General features: G+C 43.2%; 1 pseudogene; it reads right to left on the bottom strand.

The window, feature by feature from the left end:
* Positions 1-5736: 5736 nt before the first annotated feature.
* LOC123149339 (homeobox-leucine zipper protein MERISTEM L1-like) lies at positions 5737-19428 on the bottom strand (annotated as a pseudogene).
* Positions 19429-21917: the final 2489 nt, after the last annotated feature.

Here is a 21917-nt window from a genome sequence, read left to right as displayed (position 1 = left end):
GTCTTTTGCCGTTTGATAGGTGAATTGAACATCATTGATGCTTCAAACCTGGAGTAGGAACTCCATTTGGATACATGCAAGGCATGAATCTATGACTAATCCTTGACACTTCTCTTATGATGATGATCATATGTCTTGGATATTCTTGCACCCTTGCATGCTATCTAACCTTTGTAGGTACTTTGATGAATCTAAATCTATGAGATTGCAACTCACTCACATCTTGAGCAATCTCTACATCACCAAGTCTCTACACAATGGTGGTTGATGACAAGGAAGCATGAAACCCCTCAACATATCCTTTGACAAATTCTATATATCAAATTTCATTTGGTATCAAGTTTCATGATCGTCATTTTGGATACACAAGTGCTCTTCCTTGCAAGACTAACCCATGTAGGTAGATGAACTCAACTCCAAGTGGTGCTCCCAACCATTCATACGCTACATCCACCTTGAGCACCCCACGCAAGTTCAACTACATGATCCAGATCAACACCACCACCCAAGGTATGTCATTCCATCTTAGAGAAGCTTTACATGGTTGAACTTTTTTTTGAATTCGATTAACAAAAAAATGTTCACAAAATTTACAAGAAAAATGCAAAAAAGTGAAAAAGTAAATAAGAAGAAAATAAAATAAAATAAAATAAGGAAAACAAAAAAGGAAAAGAGAAAAGGAAAAAAGGAAAAAGAAGAAAAAGAAGAAAAAGGAAATAAAATAAAAATGAAAAAAAATAAAAATAAAAATAAAAATATGAAAAAAAGCCAGTTGAGAAAACATAAAAACCCCGTTTTGGGAACATAATGCAGAAAATGGGCCGGTCGATACGCTGAGCGGGGAGTTCGGCGGGGTGCGCGCTACGTCGATACAGCGCGGCGGAATTCCTATTTAGCGCTGCAAGCGCCAGTTTCTACTGTTTTTGCTAACCGGCGCCTATAGGAGCTACTCGCGGGCCGGCCCATATTTTATTTTTCTTCTATTTTTAAATATAAAACTGCAAAAATTCTGCAAGAGCTAGGATTCAAACCCAGCTCACGGGTTATGAGTGATCAACATCTAACCAACCCAACCACCTCACTAGGTTTGATAACATACATGTTTATCATCCATTTCTTCATTCCTATTTTTAATTTTTTAATGTTTTCTCTGTCTTTTCTTTTTCAAAATTCGTAATTGTTTTCTTCAAATAGAGGAACTTCTTTTCAAAATCCATCAACTATTTTTTTGAAACTCATGAACTTTCTTGTAGAATTGATGAGACTTTAATGGATTAACTTATTATCGAATTTGATGATTTTTTCAGCTTTTGAACTTTTTCTCAAAATTGGTGAACTGCTACTCCAGAAGTAGAAATGAAGGCCTCTATTAAACTGGGCTGTTTTGGCGGCCCAACTAGCCCACCCGATTTGTCGCACATACAATGAGCGAGCCCAGCCCATCCTGACTCTCCTCTCACTTGCACAACCCCATTCTCCTTGTAGGGTTTCTCGAGCGGAGGGCATCGCACCGCCACCGGCCATCCCTCCTCTGCCCCTGACACCTCCGTGTTCCTCACCGTACCGAGCATCTGCTCGCCAGTCCCGACTCTCCTTTAGGCTATGTTTGGTTGCTAGGGGAGATTGTTCCAGGGAAGAGAAGCCCTGGTCGAAATATTCTTTACAAAATCAAAACCACGTGGAAGATTCGCATGACCATTTTGGGGGTCTGTTGCATGCCTAACCTACATGAAGCCATGGAACAGCAGAGACCTACAGGAAGCCATGGAACGGCAGTGCAATGGAGGTGAAGGGAGGGGATGAGTTTCTTCCAGTTGCCGGAGAAGGACGGAGCATTGGATAGAGGAGGGCATTGGGAAGGAGGGGGGCGCTTGATCTTGTCCCCATTGCCTCTCGTTCGCGAGACAGAGCGACGAGGGTTTCCTCCCCGATCTCATCAGGAGTGGAAGCCTCGCCCAGCGGAAAGGTCGTGGAAAGGGCAGGGCTACCCTGGTCTCGTGGGCCTCCAAATGCATTGCAGGATCCCTCGGGAACAAAATGGTCTGTGGTTTCTCGGCCCAGGAAATAGGCAGGGATCCCCGGTATCCTATGAAACCAAATGAGGCCTTACCGTGATGCGGAAAGCCATCACCCCACACTCCGAGCACAAAGTCAGTGCACAATCCACTCGCTCTGACCTCTATAGCATCGCCGAAAACCGTCCCCCGACCCCGTTGCCCCTACCTTGACTAAGTCACCGAAAGCAACCGCTCCACCCCTACCCCATCGCCCCTACATAGAAGCCCCAACCACTCCTCCTGATGCTACATAGGTGGAGAGGATAATGTCGTGTAGGACGCATCACCAGACGCTTCATTCAGGGGCAGCAGCGAGGAGCCCATCGTTTCTATTTCCGCCTCCTTCATCTCGTGGACACCCGTGTCTTCTTTACCTGTCCAAGGCTCCATACCAAGACCGGGTCGTGGTTGTACTTGTGACTTATGAGTCCCTTTTCAACGCCACCTCCCCCTCCTTTCCATCCCTGTTTATGAGATGTTCATGTGCTGGTATTTCTTAGATCGTCGATCGAGAGAAAAGACTGGAAGAGATTGATTCCCGCATTAAGATCCAAAGACACCAAGGTTTGTTTCTATGTTGAGATCCCTTCTTTAGTTATGACTGAGTTCTCAAAAGATTTCCTTTTGTGATCTATGGTGTCAAGGTTTTTTCCATACAGATGAGGAAAACATAACAGTTAGCATTGATCAATTTGCTACCATCTCATTCATACGTACTATCATTGACTGTTCCAAGGAAGAGATGGAAACTTTGTTTTTGGGCACAATCAGGTTTCTTTCTCTTATGTGCATTTTCTATGGCATTGTAGAATATATAACCGTATGTATTTCTTGCTTCTAACCATAATGATTCTTTGGCAGGGAATACTAATAAAACTAAGACTACCAGGAGATGATGCAAAAAAATATTGAACCCAGTTTGCCACACCGTATGATGCAAAATTAACAACCAGAACTTTGAATGGTGGACGACGACGCTGTTTACGTGCTATAAATCAAATGTAATAAGGAGAACAATATAATATTTGTCATCATAATTATTTCTTGTGGGAGAACAAGTATGATACATAGGCAATGATACTACATATGATGAGTATCATGGGTATAAGGTGTGGATACTAAACAAGCATCCTGTTGTGTTTTTTTGGTGTTTCTTGGTGTGCCCTCATTTAGCTGGGTCCATGGGAACGAAATTATTATCAACTCAACAAGTTGTACGTGTTGGCTCTGAGATCTTTGTTGGAAGCAAAATTACGTTAGTATTTGCTACATAGTAATAAGTTTCTTTTCTTTGACCGGAAAGTCTGTGTGAACTGTGAAGGTCAGTTTGGTACTTACACATAAACTATTTCTCTTTCACTTAATTTAGAAATTACATAAACTGGTGGTATATATATTCTAGACAGATAAAGTATATATATCCATATAATTTTCTAACATCATCAAAATCGTAGATAACATCGGTTATTTTTTGGCTATTACCTCATATGTACTCCCTTTGTCAAGAAATATAAAAGTGTTCAGATCAGTATTGTATTGTAAAATTTGGCTGCAAGGGGCTTGAACTTTCATAGTGGCGGTTAACATATAGACCATGCTGAAAAGTAGACTTATCATTATACTTTCCTTTTTTTCTAACCTCTCCTTTTTGCACATCTCTTGGTACATTTGGTAAACTGGTTTTATGTTAAAATTTCAAAAGTTTTCTTCACTTCGTCATAAATTTTATGAGCATCTAGACAAGATGTAGCTTGAAAAGGTTAAGATTTTGTTGAGATATCATTATCTTGCAGCTTACTTACTATGTTGGGCCTACTACTTTACATGCACATAGGTTTGCTCTTCATTTAGATTGAATGTGGCAAGGAAATTTCCACAAGACAAATTCTACTTTATATATGACTGATGCGTTACTCCTATTTGTGAAAAAAATCGGTCACATTGATGAAGGGGGTTAATTAAGATATGGTGCACTACTATATCTTCCTCTAAGCATATGTAATGTGATATCCGCCCTTATCTATTACGATTGTGGGTTAATGCAAAATATATCCAACATTATATTGACCAAAGCTAATATACATGATGTCCTGCTATCATTTTACTTTCTTTTATTTCTTACCTCTACCTTTTGCACATCTCCAAATGCATTTGGAAAGTTGGTTTTATGCTAAAGTTTTGAAAATTTGCTTCACTTTGTCAGAAATTTTATGAGCATCAAGACAAGTTGCAGCTTGAAATGTTGTAACTTTACAAACAAAACATATGTAAACCATGTTGGAAAATAGTAAATGCAAATAATTTCTTAATCCGTTGAGGACTTGATAAATCCTCTTGCAGCTTGGAATATTTGGCACACTGGTACCATCCCATGGATTTTATAGCTTTGATTATAATGGTAACCATCTTGCATTTTGCGGAGGAACCATCGCTCCCTATGTTGAGCTATCAACCACTGTCAAATAACAAAGTGCAAGTAGAGCGCCAGTTTGGCCAAACCAGGTCATACCAAGGTACACACTGATGCTCGCAACTAGTTTGACCAAACCAGGTCATACCAAGGTACACACTGGTGCTCGCACCAGACAAAAGTAATCATAAAAAGTTGCAATTTTCAATGGCTAATCTCCATTTTTTGTGCGACTTGTTTCCATATAAGCCGCGGAAGATAAGAAGGTCCAAGGGGCCTCTCATCCTCGCTTGAGAGCCCATGCGCACCAGCTCTAAGCCTCTAACATGAGTGCATTGTCCCTGGTTATCGCCATAACTAGTGTGGCGTGTCCTCCTAAGCCAGCAGGTTGGTCTCGCCGTGTCGTTCGTTGTGAGGTTTGTGTATTCTTTCACCAGGTGGGCACAGATGCCATTTTTTGTGGCACCAACCCTTGCCCGGTGACTCAACTTTGCTCGTGTTATCAATGTTGCCACCACTATGACTTTTTTGGCAACTAATCTCACCAGATGGCATCTTGGGCTTCACCTTGCCCTTTCGATTGTCTCTATCTTAGGATTGTTCGTCAAGGTGATTGCAACGTCCCTGTTGTGCCTACCACTCTTTCTGCATTTGTAGAAAAAATTCTATTTATCAAAGGTTTTCCATCCATATGGCATAGCTTTGCTGAACGGCAAGGAACAGACCTATGAGCTTCTCCATTTAGAGGGTCTTGAGGTCCATGATTGTCTCAAGCGAGGTGACCACATGCACTTACCATGGGAAATTATGGATAGGAACTACTTGAACTTTTCAATGGATATGTCATCCAAAGCCCATCTAGGTCAATGACGAGACCAGACAAGAGCATTGCAATGTATTAAACAAACTCACCGTCCTTGGATGCCTTGATCTCGAAGTATTTGCTCTTGTGCCTTTCTCTCTATTTATTGGCATCTACTTGATATGTTTTGTTACAAACTCAAAGAGACAAAGATGAGCATTGGACCGAGCTTCACGGCAATGCCATCCCAAAGCTGCTCATCCTACTGCCCCTACATTGCTGCCATGGTTGCCATATCTCGTGCCATCCCATGTAGCAACCATGAGAGCCTATGGAAATAAATAAACAAGCGAACAAGTCATGTACATACACATGCAACATGTCGCGTTATTTTCTAGCTGACGAACCAAGTAAAACTATAGTTCATGCGGAAGAATTAACATTGGCTAAGATCGAAGATGGTATGGTCAGTTGCGGGCCCATGGGAGCGACATTCCATTTCAGCGAAGACCTTCTTTAAGATAGGAAATGGCATGTAGGAGTTCTTCCTTGAGCCTCATATTCTCTGTGTATAGGCGTTGGCGCTCCGAGGTATCCTGAGTTTGTACCATCACCCCTCTGCATTTGAGGCAAGTCTTGTTTTGCATAGCCAACATCATGGCTTGATGTTCAGTTTTTAGCCTCTCATTTTCTACCCAACGATGTTGGGTCCACCACCACTTCATCTTGCCCTGCATTTATTAATTTCAGGTATGCATCATTTTAATTAGTGGTTACTAGAGTATGATACCATGTTCACGAGGGGAATACATTAGTATATTGTAAGATCCAATGACGAACAATGCTACAATGTTTAGTGGAGTTTGTACTATTTAACAGCAAAGTGTGCATATAACTGCATATCGTAGGTGACCCATATGTAACTAATTGTGGGAAAGAATGGTATGTACCTTACTGAAGGTGCGTTTGTTTTGGAACCAAAACTTGACCTGCTAGGCACTCATGCCAAGCCTCTCACTAAGGTCCTTCCGAAGTTTCTCATCTAGATAAGGGCAGTCCTAGAACACACTATAGATCATGTTAATGAAAATGGATTAGTACACATCTTCACTAGGTAAGAAACATTGATTGAGTATGTATTGTACGCTTCAAGTTGTAGGATTTGTTCACTATGCACACGGTGATAATTAGCATGCCTTGTGGCCATTCTCTGCTCAGTATGGGTCTCTCCATCGTTGTTGTTGTGGTCTGGAGCAACAATGTTGGCATCATAAGTGTTGCCCATGATAGTAGTGGCTTCAAGCAGACCATCCATCTCATCACTATAGTCGTCCTGGAATAGGTGGTTGTGTTTGCTTGTCATGAAGAGGTCAAACTCATTGTGCACACCACTATTGTACTGCAGCCACTCTCCGTCCATGGAAATATGTTATCATCAAAAAGAATGTTATTCCCCTATGTAGAATGGAGGTAGCAGTTAAAACCGCACATGAAAGGAACCGAAATGGATTTCTCCCGACCCAAAATGCCCACCACCCCGGAGAATCTGAGTTCTCCACCAATCATGCCGTCCACTAGCATGCGCCACCACAGCCTTGAATCAAACTCGTCGCCAAACTGGAGACACCGACACGGGGCCTAGAGGAAGTAATTAAGAGGGAACAACGGACCCATGGCACCAACAACTCAGCCAAGCAGGAGTGGACTACCTCCACCGCCGATGCAAAAACTGATTAGACGTGGCAACTGGGACAAACCGGGCCCCTACTGGCCAAGCCCGACCTAGATGGGCTCGCGAAGTCCTCCTACCATATTGCAGCATGCCGGTTGCCAACGCTGCCACCGGGAGACAACCATCGCCCCACCTCCACCTCCAGGGAGCCTTGCCGCCATGTAGAGAGCCGCAGGCCCACCCAAACCCAAATGGGGCCCAAAGGGCCCCCATCTGGGCCTAGGGGGCGCCATCGGCCGATCCCCCGCACCATCGTGCCATCCCGTAGCCAACGACCATGCCACCGCCCCTAAGGCACCCGAGGACTGCAGGAACCGCTCCGCCGATCCAGACCGCCGTTGGGCGAGCCACACTGCCGCTAGAAGGAGCTCGACCGAGTGTGTGGGGAAAGACCTGTCGATCGCAGCCAGCACCACGCAGGCCAAGGCCACGGTGGACCACGCCGGTGGAGGCAGTAGGAGAGGAGTATGGGGAGGGGGCTAGGGTTCGCCCGTCACCCACGGTGGGGCGAGCGAGCAAACATGGGCGGCTTTGAAATTTCAAAATTTGGATCCCTACTCTTGAGTCTCGACGCCTCTGTCTCACGCAAGCCCGATGTTCGCTTCGTATAAACATTACTAGATGAACAGATTCAAGAAATGCCTTTGACTTCAGTAGTCGTCTTCCTTAGAACTTCAGTAGGTGAAAAAATACACGAGTCTGTTTTGTTCATACTGAGATATCAAACTCATTCAGCAAAGTAGCTATGACCATCAGAATTTAAAGCCATGAGGAGGATGCAAAATTTATGCCATAGCCGATGATTACTGCAAGCAATAAATTGTATCCAAATATAAGGGTAAGATATGAGCGTCGTGGCATGGCCAATATATAGGTCATATTAATACTCCCTCCACCTAGAAATACTTATCAGAGAAATAGATGTACCTAGATGTATCTTAGTTCTAGATACATTCATTTTTATCCATATATGCAACAAGTAATTCTTGACGAAGGGAGCAATCATAAGCATATTTGTGGAGTCAATGTTAGCATAGTAATAACAGTATATTGTATTATCAAAACAATAGAAATTGGGAGGTTTTGATTATCAATAGAAAAGAACTACTAAGATCCACAATTGTGTAACATCCCAAATTTTCAATTTGGAATGTTATATATTAGATCATCATTGCATATCATATTTTATTGCATTTTGGTTGATCCTAAAAAATTCTACGCAACTCAAGGACCCACGGAGAGAGTTGGGAATTTCGTTATTTTCATATTTGAGTTTTCTCAAATTTTGAAAATAGGATCATTTGATTTTATTTATTTTATCTTCAATTATTTCTATTACAAAAATATGAGAGAGGGAATAAAATGACTTTCCCAAAATAAAGAAATATTAAGAATTTAATAAAAAATCAAATAAGTTTTTATTCGGATTTATTTGCTATTTTCTTTGAATTTAGGAAAATGCGCATTTTCAAAATTGCATTTTGGCCCAAATAAATGTTCATCCTGTGCGGCTTGATTTTAGAAGTCGGGGAAAATTTATTTCAGGATTTTTGGAGTCCGTTTAGTATTCCTTTTGTTTTTTTCTGAGCGTAATTTTTTTTAAAGAGTCTGAACCGACTCTGGGCCATAACCGGCCAGGACTCCGCCTGGCCGGGCCCTTTATATAGCGCCCCGAGCCCCGAGGCCAGCCCAAGTCACCGCCGCCCCCGAAGCCTAACCCTAGGCCGCCGCCCTTCCGCGCCGCCACGCCGCCCACGCCGCCGCCTCGCCGCCGGATCCGCCGCCGGAGGTAGTTTTTCACCGCCGGTTTTTTTAGAAAAACCGATCAGTTTTTCGTCGGTTTTGTTCGGTTTTTTTAGTTTTAGTTTTTATTAAATAGATCGGTTTTTCCGCTTTATTTATTTAGCGAGCATTCGCCCGTTCGTTCGTTCGTTCTAACGAACGTTCGTCGTTTTTCTTTTTCTCGGATTAAATCTGCGATTTTTCTGATCGCCATTCCTGATCCGATTTTTTTTAGTCTAACTTTTCGCTCGTTTATCGGAATCAGACGATTCAAGCGCCTGGAGTTTTGTCTCGAAACCCTCTTTCTGGTTAACCAACTCAAACAAGGTTTTGCCACTGTAAAAATTGCCCTATATCCAGAATAGTAAATGAAGCCTGTTTTTTTGCCGTTTGTCTTTCGTTGCTTCGTTCGATTTGATTCTTTTTGCCAACCGGAGTTCTTAAGTTGAACCTTCTGGTTAGATCTCTTATTCGATTTTTACCTGTGCATTAGTTGAGTACTTATTGTATGCTTGTTTGTTTGCGATAGAGTACCCGGAGTGCGCCGCTTGCTACTTCGAATCGCTAGGTTTCCCGGATCATCAGCAAGGCAAGTAACACTTTGATCATATTCCCATCTACCCAGTTTTTATTGCATTAGATTAGTCCTCACACATTGCATGATTAGGATCTAATTACATTGTGGGTTTGGGAAGTAGATGAGGTGGATTGGGTGAATTACCTCTACGTTGCTTAATCATACTATGCTATGCTAGTAGATGTGGATTGGGTGAGTGTATCCATGACAGATGTGAGATTGTTAAATTAATGGTTTACTAAGGTGGTAACTTAAATACACATCTGGGTGGATTGAGGCACCTGGGTATTCCAGGATTGCCTGTTTTTTATGGACCGCCACCGAGGCTCAAAGGGATCATGAGATTATTCATACTAGAAACTTCCGTGTGCAGCCACAAGCTATTATGGGCTCTAGCATAGTTGACTAAGTTGTGCGAACTCTTACAGTGGTAGACTAGCAGATGTAGGGGAAAGTAGGTGTAACGGTCTACCCGATCGTAAGGTGCTAGCACTTCTGAAAGACTATGTCTCGGTCATCCGTTTCTCAAACACCGTGTAGTGCATGAAACCAAACGGAGGCGATCAAGTCTTGTGGAGAAAAGTGTGCAAACCTCTGTAGAGTGTATAAACTAATCATGATTAGCCATGTCCCCAGTTATGGACATTTTGAGTATCTAGTACCTGGATTATCATGTGAATCTCATCATGTTACTCTAAAATTAATTTGTTGGGTTTTGTTTAAATATGATGCTTATTTGGGATTGAGAATGCTGTCAACCATTCTCAATGTTTAACAACCACCATGTTAGTTAAATAAAATTTATTCCTTTGTAGTAGGGAAAAATTGGCTTTTTGCAAAACTGTAACCATAGAGCTTTCCACCAGCCAAATATGCATATAGTCTGGCCTATTTCATTCCATTACTCTCTATGTGTACTTTGCCAGCATATTCCATGTGCTGACCCGTTTCGGGCTGCAACGTTAATGTTGTAGACTTTTCAGACAATGATTAAGGTGCTTTTAGGTCGTGGTTCTATACTCAGTGATGCCGTTGGAGTTGATGGACTCACTTATCTTCCAAGCCTTCCGCTGTTAACGTTATTAGATGGCCTTAAGCCATATTTATTGTAATAAGTTCTCTTTTGAGACACTCGATGTAATAAGTGTGTGGTTGCTACTCTGTTATAAATCTTTCAAGTACTGTGTGGTGTCAGCATTACTGATCCAGGGATGACACCTGAGCACAGAGATTGGACCGTTTGAGGTCTGGTCGCTACAAGATGGTATCAGAGCACACGCTAACTGTAGGACACAACCACTAAGCTAAAGACCTAGATCCCCACTCACTCTCTTCTGTTTCTGACTTCTCATCTTTTCTACTCTTTTAGGATGGCGGATGCAAGGAACAAGTTCACGCAACCGGATGAAGATACACCCTTTGGACGTCACTTGAAGGAAGTCACTAGATACCTGAACATAGGAGTACCAAGCTTCATAGGAACCTACAACGCCATTTTACCAGAAGAAGAGCGCTGGATGATTCAAGTTCAAGTTCCAGGAAGGATGTTCATGCCAGTCACTGAGCCCATAGAGTTTTCTTTTGATGCACCAACTTGGAGTCTAGGAAAGAGCATGGCAGCTGACATCGCCATGGGACGCATTGGAGAAGTTTACCGCAATGATCTCAAGGATACTATCTACCAGATTTGTGGGCGCCGAGATGAGCACTAGGAGATGATCAGTACCAGGAAGGATAGATCAGTTGTAGCTTTTATCCAGGAGTTAAACTAGCACATTCGATGTCAGGAGAACCAGATGTGCGCCGATATGATAGATCTGAAGAAGGCGAGGACAAGAATCAAGGAACTGGAGGAAGAACTCAAGGCTACACATGAAGATTTTGAAGAGGAAATCGAAGTATTAGTGGAGAAGAATGACAATCTGATCAAGAAGATTGACATAGTTATGGGAGGCCCTACACCAGTAGAAGAAGATGAAGAACCCAAGGAGATTCGCCCGGAAGACTACATCATCATCGACGACACCAACTCGGATCCAGATGATAGCAATGATGACTATGTTGATGAAGCTGGAGCAGATATCATGGAGTCTGCAACCGAAGAATATTTCTAGTAGACCACCCCATCAGTAGTAGTAGTCCACCATGTAAATATAATAGTCCAAGCACTTTTGCAATCGTTAGATTGATTGTATGCCCTTGTTTGATTGATTGAATGAAGTGAATTGTTTGCTTTTGCCTCATGTGCATATGGGTAGTGTTTCTCTCTAGACCCCCTCTATTCTTAAATCTCATCTTTTCTAAACCCTCAGATGCCTCCGAGACGTGACCCCGGATTTACCTTCCCACCGGAGCTCACCCAGTTGATCCAGCAGCAGAACACATTAATGCAGTTGCCAGTCTAGAATCAGAATCAGGGGAACAACAACAACAACCCACCGCCACCACCACCTGTTGATCACTTAGCCCATTTTCTTAGGCTGAATCCGCCGGTGTTTTCCAGTAGCACCGAGCCGATAGTAGTAGATGATTGGCTCCGCAAGACACCAAGGGAGTTGATCATCGCAGGATGCACAGATGCGGAAAAAGTGAAGTTTGCCGTACATCAGCTTGAAGGACCCGCAACATCATGGTGGGAGAATTTCACAGCCACTTTCCCTGTCGACACTGTCACGTGGGACCAGTTTCAACAAGCTTTTCGTACTGCCCATGTTTCAGCAGGAGCTATGGCCATGAAGAAGCGAGAGTTTCGCAACTTGCGCCAAGGAGGAAGGACAGTTGGCCAGTATGTGGAGGACTTTAGTAAGCTAGCACGTTATGCTCCAGATGACGTTGCTACGGATGCAGCTAAGCAGGAGAAGTTTCTGGAAGGACTGAATGATGAGTTGAGCATGCAGTTGATGGTAGCAACCTTCAACAACTACCAGGAGTTGGTAGATCATGCTCTCATGATTGAAGGGAAGCAACAGCATATTGAGAATCGCAAGAGGAAGTATGGACAAGGGAAGCACAATTCAGGAGCTTAGCAAAAGCCACGTTTTACCCCTAGACCGGGAGGACATTTTCAGCATACCCATGGAGGAGGTAGCTCGCACAATCACAGTGGAACCAAGAATGGTAATGGGAATGGAAGAAGCAACAACCAGAACCGCACCAACCCATTGACCCCAGCCAAGAGAGACCTGAGCCAAGTCACTTGCTTTAAGTGCCAAAAGACCGGACATTATGCCAATGAATGTCCTGAATCCCAGAATGGAAATGACAATGGAAGCTCTGGGAAGAAGCCGAACCCTTTCAACATGGGACAGGTGAACCACGTTAACGTGGAGGAGGTTGAAGAGCAGTCGGATGCACTAATCGGTAAGTTTTTGGTTAAGTCATTTACTGCACTCGTTCTTTTCGATACTGGTGCATCGCATTCATACATATCAAGGGGATTTGTGGATAAGTTTTTAGAACACCTATGTTAGTAAGCTCACCAGGAGCGGAGTATATGGCTAGCCAAGGATGTTTTCAAGTGCCATTAAGTACAGGTAGGCATGTGTTTCCCTCGGATTTGATCATTTTGGAATCACAAGGATTGGATGTAATTCTGGGTATGGATTGGCTGTCGATGTATAGAGGAAACATCGATTGCGCCAGTAAGTCAATTTTTCTCACCACCCCAGAAGGGAGAAGGATCAAGTACGTAACCCGGCATATGCCGATGAGGACTCAAGTAAATTGTTTAACAAGAGTTGTGCAGGAGGAAGTACCAGTAGTGAAGGATTTTCCTGATGTATTTCCAGAAGAATTGCCAGGAATGCCACCAGATAGAGATATTGAGTTTTTGATTGAGCTTTTGCCAGGCACAGGGCCAATATCTAAGAGAGCATATAGGATGCCCGCAAAGGATTTGGTGGAGATTAAGAAGCAGATTAAGGAGTTACTGGATAAGGGATATATTCGCCCAAGTTCTTCGCCTTGGGGATCGCCAGTACTTCTAGTGGAGAAGAAGGATGGATCGTTAAGAATGGTTGTTGATTATCGAGGGTTAAATGAAGTAACCATCAAGAACAAGTACCCACTACTGATGATCAATGATCTGTTTGATCGATTGCAAGGAGCTAAGGTATTTTCCAAGATCGATCTGCGATCAGGATACCACCAGTTGAAGATTCAAGAACAAGATATACCTAAGACGACTTTTACCACCAGGTATGGGCTGTACGAGTATACCGTTATGTCATTTGGTCTGACTAATGCACCTGCATATTTTATGAACATGATGAACAAAGTGTTTATGGAGTTTTTGGATAAGTTCGTCGTAGTGTTCATTGATGATATCCTGGTTTACTCGAAGAATGAAGAGGAGCATAAGGAGCATTTGCGTTTGGTTCTTGGAAAGCTCAAGAACATCAATTATATGCCAAGTTTAGCAAATGTGAGTTTTGGTTGAAGGAAGTTGGATTTCTCGGACACGTTATATCGGGAGAAGGTATAGTAGTAGATCCCATAAAAGTTGATATCGTGAGCAATTAGGAAGCCCCAACAACAGTTGGAGAGATCCGGAGTTTTCTTGGACTCGCAGGATACTACCGGAGATTTATTGAGAATTTCTCAAAGATTGCTAAGCCTATGACGGAGTTGTTGAAGAAGGATACCAAGTTCACATGGACCGAGGAATGTGAGGCTAGTTTCCAGGAGTTGAAGAAACGTTTGGTTACCTCACCTGTGTTGATTTTGCCAGATCAGACCAAGGATTATGAGGTGTATTGCGACGCTTCATGTTGAGGACTTGGAGCAGTGCTTATGCAGGAAGGAAGAGTTGTTTCATATGCCTCACAATAGCTTAAGCCACATGAGTTAAATTATGCCACGCATGATTTGGAGTTAGCAGCCGTAGTGCATGCATTTAAAACCTGGAGACACTTTCTCATTGGAAACCATTGTGAGGTGTACACGGATCACAAGAGTTTGAAGTCTATTTTCACACAGAAGGAGTTGAATCTCAGGCAAAGGAGATGGTTGGAACTCATCAAGGATTATGATATGAGATTGCATTATCACCCCGGTAAGGCTAACATAGTAGCCGATGTGTTGAGCCATAAAAGCCATGTCAACACCTTAATGACGGGAGATTTACCAAGGGAGTTAGCCGAAATTCTTCAAGAGCTATGTTTGGAGATAGTTCCGAGAGGCTATGTAGCAGCATTGGAGATTCAGTCTACTTTAATGGATAAGATCAGAGAAGCCTAGAAGACCGACAAGGAGATTGCTTCTATTAAGGAGAAAATGAGCAAGGGAAAGGCTAAAGGATTTCATGAGGATGAGCATGATACCCTATGGTTTGAAGACCATGTTTATGTGCCTAATGATTTGGAGATCAGGAAGTTAATTCTACAAGAGGCCCATGATTCACCATATTCGATTCACCCAGGAAATACCAAGATGTATTTGGATTTGAAGGATACTTTCTGGTGGACCGGAATGAAAAAGGATATTGCGGAGTATGTAGCAGTTTGTGATGTATGCCAGAGAGTAAAGGCAGAGCATCAGAAGCCAGCAGGATTGCTACAGCCATTGCCAATACCCGAATGGAAGTGGGATAAGTTAGGCATGGATTTTATTACGGGTTACCCAGAACTCGTTCAGGCTATGACTCGATATGGGTTGTAGTCGATCGTTTGAAAAAGGTAGCTCATTTCATCCCAGTGAAGACTACCTATACCAGTGCAAAGTTGGCAAAGATATACATGACCAGAATCGTATGTCTGCATGGAGTTCCAAGGAGCATTGTATCAGATAGAGGAACCCAATTTACCTCAAAGTTCTGGAATCGGTTGCATGAAACTTTGGGTACCAGACTGGAGTTTAGTACAGCTTTCCATCCACAGATAGATGGACAGACCGAGAGAGTCAATAAGATTTTGGAGGATATGCTAAGAGCTTGTGCGCTAGATTACTGATCTAGTTGGGATGAGAATTTGCCATATGCAGAGTTCTCTTACAACAACAGTTATCAATCCAGTTTGAAGATGGCCCCTTTCAAAGCCTTGTATGGAAGGAGGTGCAGGACCCCATTGTCTTGGGATGAAGTTGGAGACCTCCAATTGTTTGGACCGGATCTGATAAAAGAGTCTGAACAGAAGGTGAAATTTATTCGCGATAGGCTCAAGGTAGCCCAGTCCGGACAGAAGAGCTATGCAGATTCTAAACGCAAGGAGACAGTTTACAAAGTCGGAGACCGAGTTTATCTTCGAGTATCACCACTTCGAGGAGTTAAGCATTTTGGAGTTAAGGGAAAGTTAGCGCCACATTTTGTAGGCCCATACAAAGTTTTGGAGCGTATGGGAGAAGTTGCCTACAAGTTGGAGTTGCCCGAAGGATTGTCAGGAGTTCACGACATGTTCCACATTTCCCAGTTAAAGAAGTGCCACGCAGAGATGGCTGAAATACCGCTGAGAGATACAGTGCCGCTGGAAGCGATTCAGTTGGATAGTGATTTGACCTATGAGGAGAAACCAGTTAAGAATCTAGAGTATGCCAGTCGAGTCACCCGCAGCAAGGTTATCAAGTTTTGCAAAGTACAGTGGAGTCACCACACGGAGGATGAAGCCACCTGGGAGCGAGAGGAAGAATTGCTGAAGGACCACCCTCACCTATTTTCTAGCCAACCCGAATCTCAAGGGCGAGATTCATCTTAAGGGGGGTAGGTTTGTAACATCCCAAAATTTCAATTTGGAATGTTATACATTAGATCATCATTGCATATCATATTTTATTGCATTTTGGTTGATCCTAGAAAACTCTACGCAACTCAAGGACCCTCGGAGAGAGTTGGGAATTTCGTTATTTTCATATTTGAGTTTTCTCAAATTTTAAAACTAGGATCATTTGATTTTATTTATTTTATCTTCAATTATTTCTATTACAAAAATATGAGAGAGGGAATAAAATGACTTTCCCAAAATAAATAAATATTGAGGATTTAATAAAAAATCAAATAATTTTTTATTCGGATTTATTTGCTATTTTATTTGAATTTAGGAAAAATGCACGTTTTTGAAAATTGCATTTAGGCCCCAAATAAATGTTCATCCTATGCGGCTTGATTTTAGAAGCCGGGGAAAATTTATTTTGGGATTTTTGGAGTCGGTTTAGTATTCCTTTTTTTCTGAGCATTATTTTTTTTTAAAAAGAGTCTGAACCGACTCTGGGCCGTAACCGGCGAGGACTCCGCCTGGCCGGGCCCTTTATATAGCGCCCCGAGGCCCGAGGCCAGCCCAAGTCGCCGTCGCCCCCGAACCCTAACCCTAGGCCACCGCCGCCGCTCCGCGCCGCCCCGCACCGCCCCGCCGCCCGCGCAGCCGCCTAGCCGCGCCGCCGGATCCGACACCGGAGGTAGTTTTTCGCCGCCGTTTTTTTTAGAAAAACCGATCGGTTTTCCATCGGTCTTTTTAGTTTCGGTTTTTTAAATAGATTGGTTTTTCCGGTTCATTTATTTAGCGAGTGTTCGCCCGTTCATTCGTTCTGACGAACGTTTGTCGTTTTTCTTTTTCTCGGATTAAATCCGCGATTTTTCTGATCGTGATTCCTGATCTGATTTTCATTTTAGTCTAACTTTTCGCTCGTTTATCGGAATCAGGCGATTCAAGCGCCTAGAGTTTCATCTCGAAACCCTCTTTCCGTTTAACCAACTCAAACAAGTTTTTGCCACTGTAAAAATAGCCCTAGATCTAGAATAGTAAACGAAGCCTGTCTTTTTGCCGTTTGTCTTTCGTTGCTTCGTTCGATTTGATTCTTTTTGCCAACCGGAGTTCTTAAGTTGAACCTTCTGGTTAGATCTCTTATTCGAGTTTTACCTGTGCATTAGTTGAGTACTTATTGTATGCTTGTTTGTTTGCGATAGAGTACCCGGAGTGCGCCGCTTGCTACTTCGAATCGCTAGGTTTCCCGGATCATCAGCAAGGCAAGTAACACTTTGATCATATTCCCAACTACCCAGTTTTTATTGCATTAGGTCAATCCTCACACATTGCATGATTAGGATCTAATTAAATTGTGGGTTTGGGAAGTAGATGAGGTAGTACCTATTACCTGTTTTATTATCAAACCTTTGGGAGTTACCTCTACGTTGCTTACTTATGCTATGCTATGCTAGTAGACGTGGATTGGGTGAGTGTATCCATGACAGATGTGAGATTGTTAAATTAATGGTTTATCTAAGGTGGCAACTTAAATACACATCTGGGTGGATTGAGGCACCTGGGTATTCCAGGATTGCCTGTTTTTTATGGACCGCCACCCAGGCTCAAAGGGATCATGAGATTATTCATACTGGAAACTTCTGTGTGCAGCCACAAGCTATTATGGGCTCTAGCATAGTTGACTAAGTTGTGCGAACTCTTATAGTGGTAGACTAGCAGATGTAGGGGAAACTAGGTATAACGGTCTACTCGATTGTAAGGTGCTAGCACTTCTGAAAGACTATGTCTCGGTCATCCGTTTCTCAAACATCGTGTAGTGCGAGAAACCAAACGGAGGCGATCGAGTCTTGTGGGGAAAAGTGCGCAAACCTCTGCAGAGTGTATAAACTAATCATGATTAGCCGTGTCCCCGGTTATGGACATCTTGATTATCTAGTACCTGGATTATCATGTGAATCTCATCATGTTACTCCAAAGTTAATTTGTTGGGTTTTGTTTAGGGAAAATTTTGTTTTTGCCACTCTAGATTTTGCCAATTTTCCTTATGCCACTCTAGATTTTGACATTTCACTTTTGCCACTCTTAGCTTTTGACAATTATCACAATTGCCATTCTGTGGCAAAAGTAGTATAATTTTATTTCATTTTTGCCACTCTTAGCTTTTGAAATGTATCACAATCGCCACTCCAAAATTTATGCTTTTGCCACCGGAATGGCAATTCAGATAATTGTCAAAAACTAAGAGTGGCAAAAGTGAAATGTCAAAATCTAGAGTGGCATAAGGAAAATCGGCAAAATCTAGAGTGGCAAAAACAAAATTTTCCCTTTTGTTTAAAGGTGATGCTTAATTGGGATTGAGAATGCTATCAACCATTCTCAATGTTTAACAACCACCATGTTAGTTAAATAAAATTTATTCCTTTGCAGTAGGGAAAAATTGGCTTTTCGCAAAACTGTAACCATAGAGCTTTCCACCAGCCAAATATGCATATAGTATAGCCTATTTCATTCCATTACTCTCTATGTGTTACTTTGCCAACATATTCCATGTGCTGACCCGTTTCGGGCTGCAATGTTAATGTTGCAGACTTTTCAGACGATGATTAAGGTGCTTTTTGGTCATGGTTCTATACTCAGTGATGCCGTTGGAGTTGATGGACTCACTTATCTTCCAAGCCTTCTATTGTTATCGTTATTAGATGGCCTTAAGCCATATTTATTGTAATAAGTTCTCTTTTGAGACAGTCGATGTAATAAGTGTGTGATTGCTACTCTGTTATAAATCCTTCAAGTACTGTGTGGTGTCAGCATTACTTATCCAGGGATGACACCTGAGCACAGAGATTGGACCGTTTGAGGTCTGGTCGCTACAAATTGTTTATAGATCTAGACGATATACATGGACATAAAATGCTTTGCAACCAAATACTACATACATAGTAGAAAAATCAGGAAAAGCCTACAAGCTATCCATCAAGTGTTAAGGCAACACAATAGGAATGTCGTCCTCCTCCACGACTAGTAGGCGGCGGTGATCCTCCAGCGACTCTGGCAAGGCAAACGGGTAGCATGTCTCATACTTGATGTTTACTATCGCGGGACAGTAGAGATTGATGGGCGGTGCCATGAGGTGATGCACGAGGCTCTCCGGCGAGCCCTCAAATGGCATTGTGCACTCATAGCAGTAGTTGGGCGTGTGCGCGCATCTGGAACTATGCACTGCCAGCTAGTGCTAGTCGACGTACCTCTCGCAGCCGAAACTCTTGTAGACATAGGGAACCTTGCAGGCATCGACCAGGCCATCCATGAAACATGAGTGGTTGTAGGGGACATTGCACCCAGCGAATGGAGTGCCGGAGGGAGTGGATGTAGGGGACATTGTGCCTGCCGAATGGAGCGCAGGAGTAGCACATGAAGCAGTAGATGGTGTCCTTACTAGTACTCCCTAGATAAAAAAACAGAGTTGGTGATGATGATGTGCCTGCCATCCTGCAATATAGGTTGTCCGATCTATATCTGACGGATAGGAAGGAAACTATGACCATTTTGCAAAAAGATACCCATAGCCCTATTCACATTTGCAAATAAGGCCTTGCCTCGTTCATCCTTTTCTCCCACAACCTCATTGCTGAGCAATTAAAAAAGGAAGTCTCTAGAACAATCTGGCATGGTGGCCGTTGCCGACGGCGTCGAAACCCATACTTTCGCCCAGTCCGACCACCAGTCACCACCATGCCCCACTCCTCCTCACCTTGTCTCTCATCTTTCTTGAGATATCATTTGTTCGATGAAATTCTCAAGATACCTTTTTCTGATGAAATTCTCGACATGTCATTAGTTTTTACACATGGGATTACTCCTGCAAGGGTCAATCATAACAGGTGTTTTGTAAAAAAATGCATCTTGATGTTCCGAGCAATGCACGGGCATCTTACTAGTTTGCATAGAATTCCAAACACCACATAGACACGTTCTTTGACCATTTTACAACTATGTTAGTACTATAACTGCGTCGCGGGCGTTAGTGGTTAGCCAATCCAAGTTATAACCCCGGGTGCTTTAACCTTTTTTAGTAATGATATCTGGCAATTTTTTGCCACGAGCCCAATCCTGGCGAATCCCACATAACTGTCAGATTTCCATCCAACGGTGGCCTATTTTTAATCCATAGTATTTGAAAAAACCGCCACCCTTACAAACGTACTGTAACTGTGTCAGGGGCGTTTGCAACTGCCATGTCTCCAAGTGAACGTTTGCTGGGGATTGGAGTTAGCACTGATGGCGGTTCGTAATCGTTCCATGCTCAGGCATTGAAGTTTGTAACTATTTTACAATATACTACTCCTCTGGTACTAGTAGTAGAGCATATTCCTACTCCATTATATGAAAAAAAAACTAGGGCATAGTAGTAGGTATTGTAGGTTATTGTACTAGTACTATGATCACTCAAGCATGTTGTCTGGCATCGATATGACTCTATGGTGTTGGGATGCGTCTTGTAAGTCAAGCGGTGTGCTGCTGCTACATTGTCATCATCACATGTCCACTTCCCGCAACACATATTCGCTTCTCCATCCCCGTCCGCACATAATCGTCCAATCTTCCATCCCCGCTAGGCGCCTCCCCCCTCTTCCGAAACCCAAGCACTAACAATGGCAAAACCGAGCAGCGTCCGCCGAAAGAGTGGCTGGAATTCGCTCCCCACAAAGGTAATCAAGCTCATTGTTTCGCATGTGGACAATCTCAGTACCATGCGGCTCGCCGCATGATCATCGGGGCTGTACCGTGTACTCAAAGTCCTCTGGTAGGAGCTTTTTAAGCCAGCTCCCTAATGGCTGATGCCGCCTGATCTTCAGAAACAGCGTGTCATGCAGCATAACGATCGTAGGGTGGCGAGCATCAACCCCCTCGACTGTGATTCTATCACCATCTCCCTTTACTACATTAACAGTATGTACTGGGTCGGGATGAACACGTCTTGGATGGTGCTCATCGATGGTCACGATAGCTAGATGCTCATGGAGGTCTACACCCAGTGATTGATCCCCCTTCCTTCCATTAACACTGCACTGCTATGGCACCGCGGCCCAGAATACTCAGAATCTTACAGTAGACAACATGATACCAAGTTTGATTTGCTCAAGGTTGTAATCTGCCAAGTGCCCAAAAGATCTGTGAATTATAAAGACTTCAGGCCAATTGCGTTGTTCAACCGCGGCCTCGCCTATATGATAGATCACTGCAGAAAGTGGATAAATCTGCATGTCCATCATAGGATCATACATCCTCCATGGCTCTTTGAGGGAGTCCTGGATTAGGGGGTATTCGGGTAGCCAGACTATACCTTCAGCCGGACTCCTGGACTATGAAGATACAAGATTGAAGACTTCGTCCCGTGTCCGGATGGGACTTTCCTTGGCGTGGAAGGCAAGCTTGGCGATGCGGATATTCAAGATCTCCTGCCATTGTAACCGACTCTGTGTAACCCTAACCCTATCCGGTGTCTATATAAACCAGAGGGTTGTAGTCCGTAGGCAATCAACTCCATACACAACAATCATACCATAGGCTAGCTTCTAGGGTTTAGCCTCCTTGATCTCGTGGTAGATCTACTCTTGTACTACCCATATCATCAATATTAATCAAGCAGGAGTAGGGTATTACCTCCATCGAGAGGGCATGAACCTGGGTAAAACAAAGTGTCCCATGTCTCCTGTTACCATCTGGCCTAGACGCACAGTTCGGGACCCCCTACTTGAGATCCGCCGGTTTTGACACCGACATTGGTGCTTTCATTGAGAGTTCCTCTGTGTCGTCGCCTTTAGGCCCGATGGCTCCTTCGATCATCAACAACAATGCGGTCCAGGG

Source organism: Triticum aestivum, chromosome 7A, assembly GCF_018294505.1.
Source record: "Triticum aestivum cultivar Chinese Spring chromosome 7A, IWGSC CS RefSeq v2.1, whole genome shotgun sequence".
Lineage (NCBI taxonomy): Eukaryota > Viridiplantae > Streptophyta > Magnoliopsida > Poales > Poaceae > Triticum > Triticum aestivum.
This window is presented reverse-complemented; position numbering and strand designations above follow the sequence as displayed.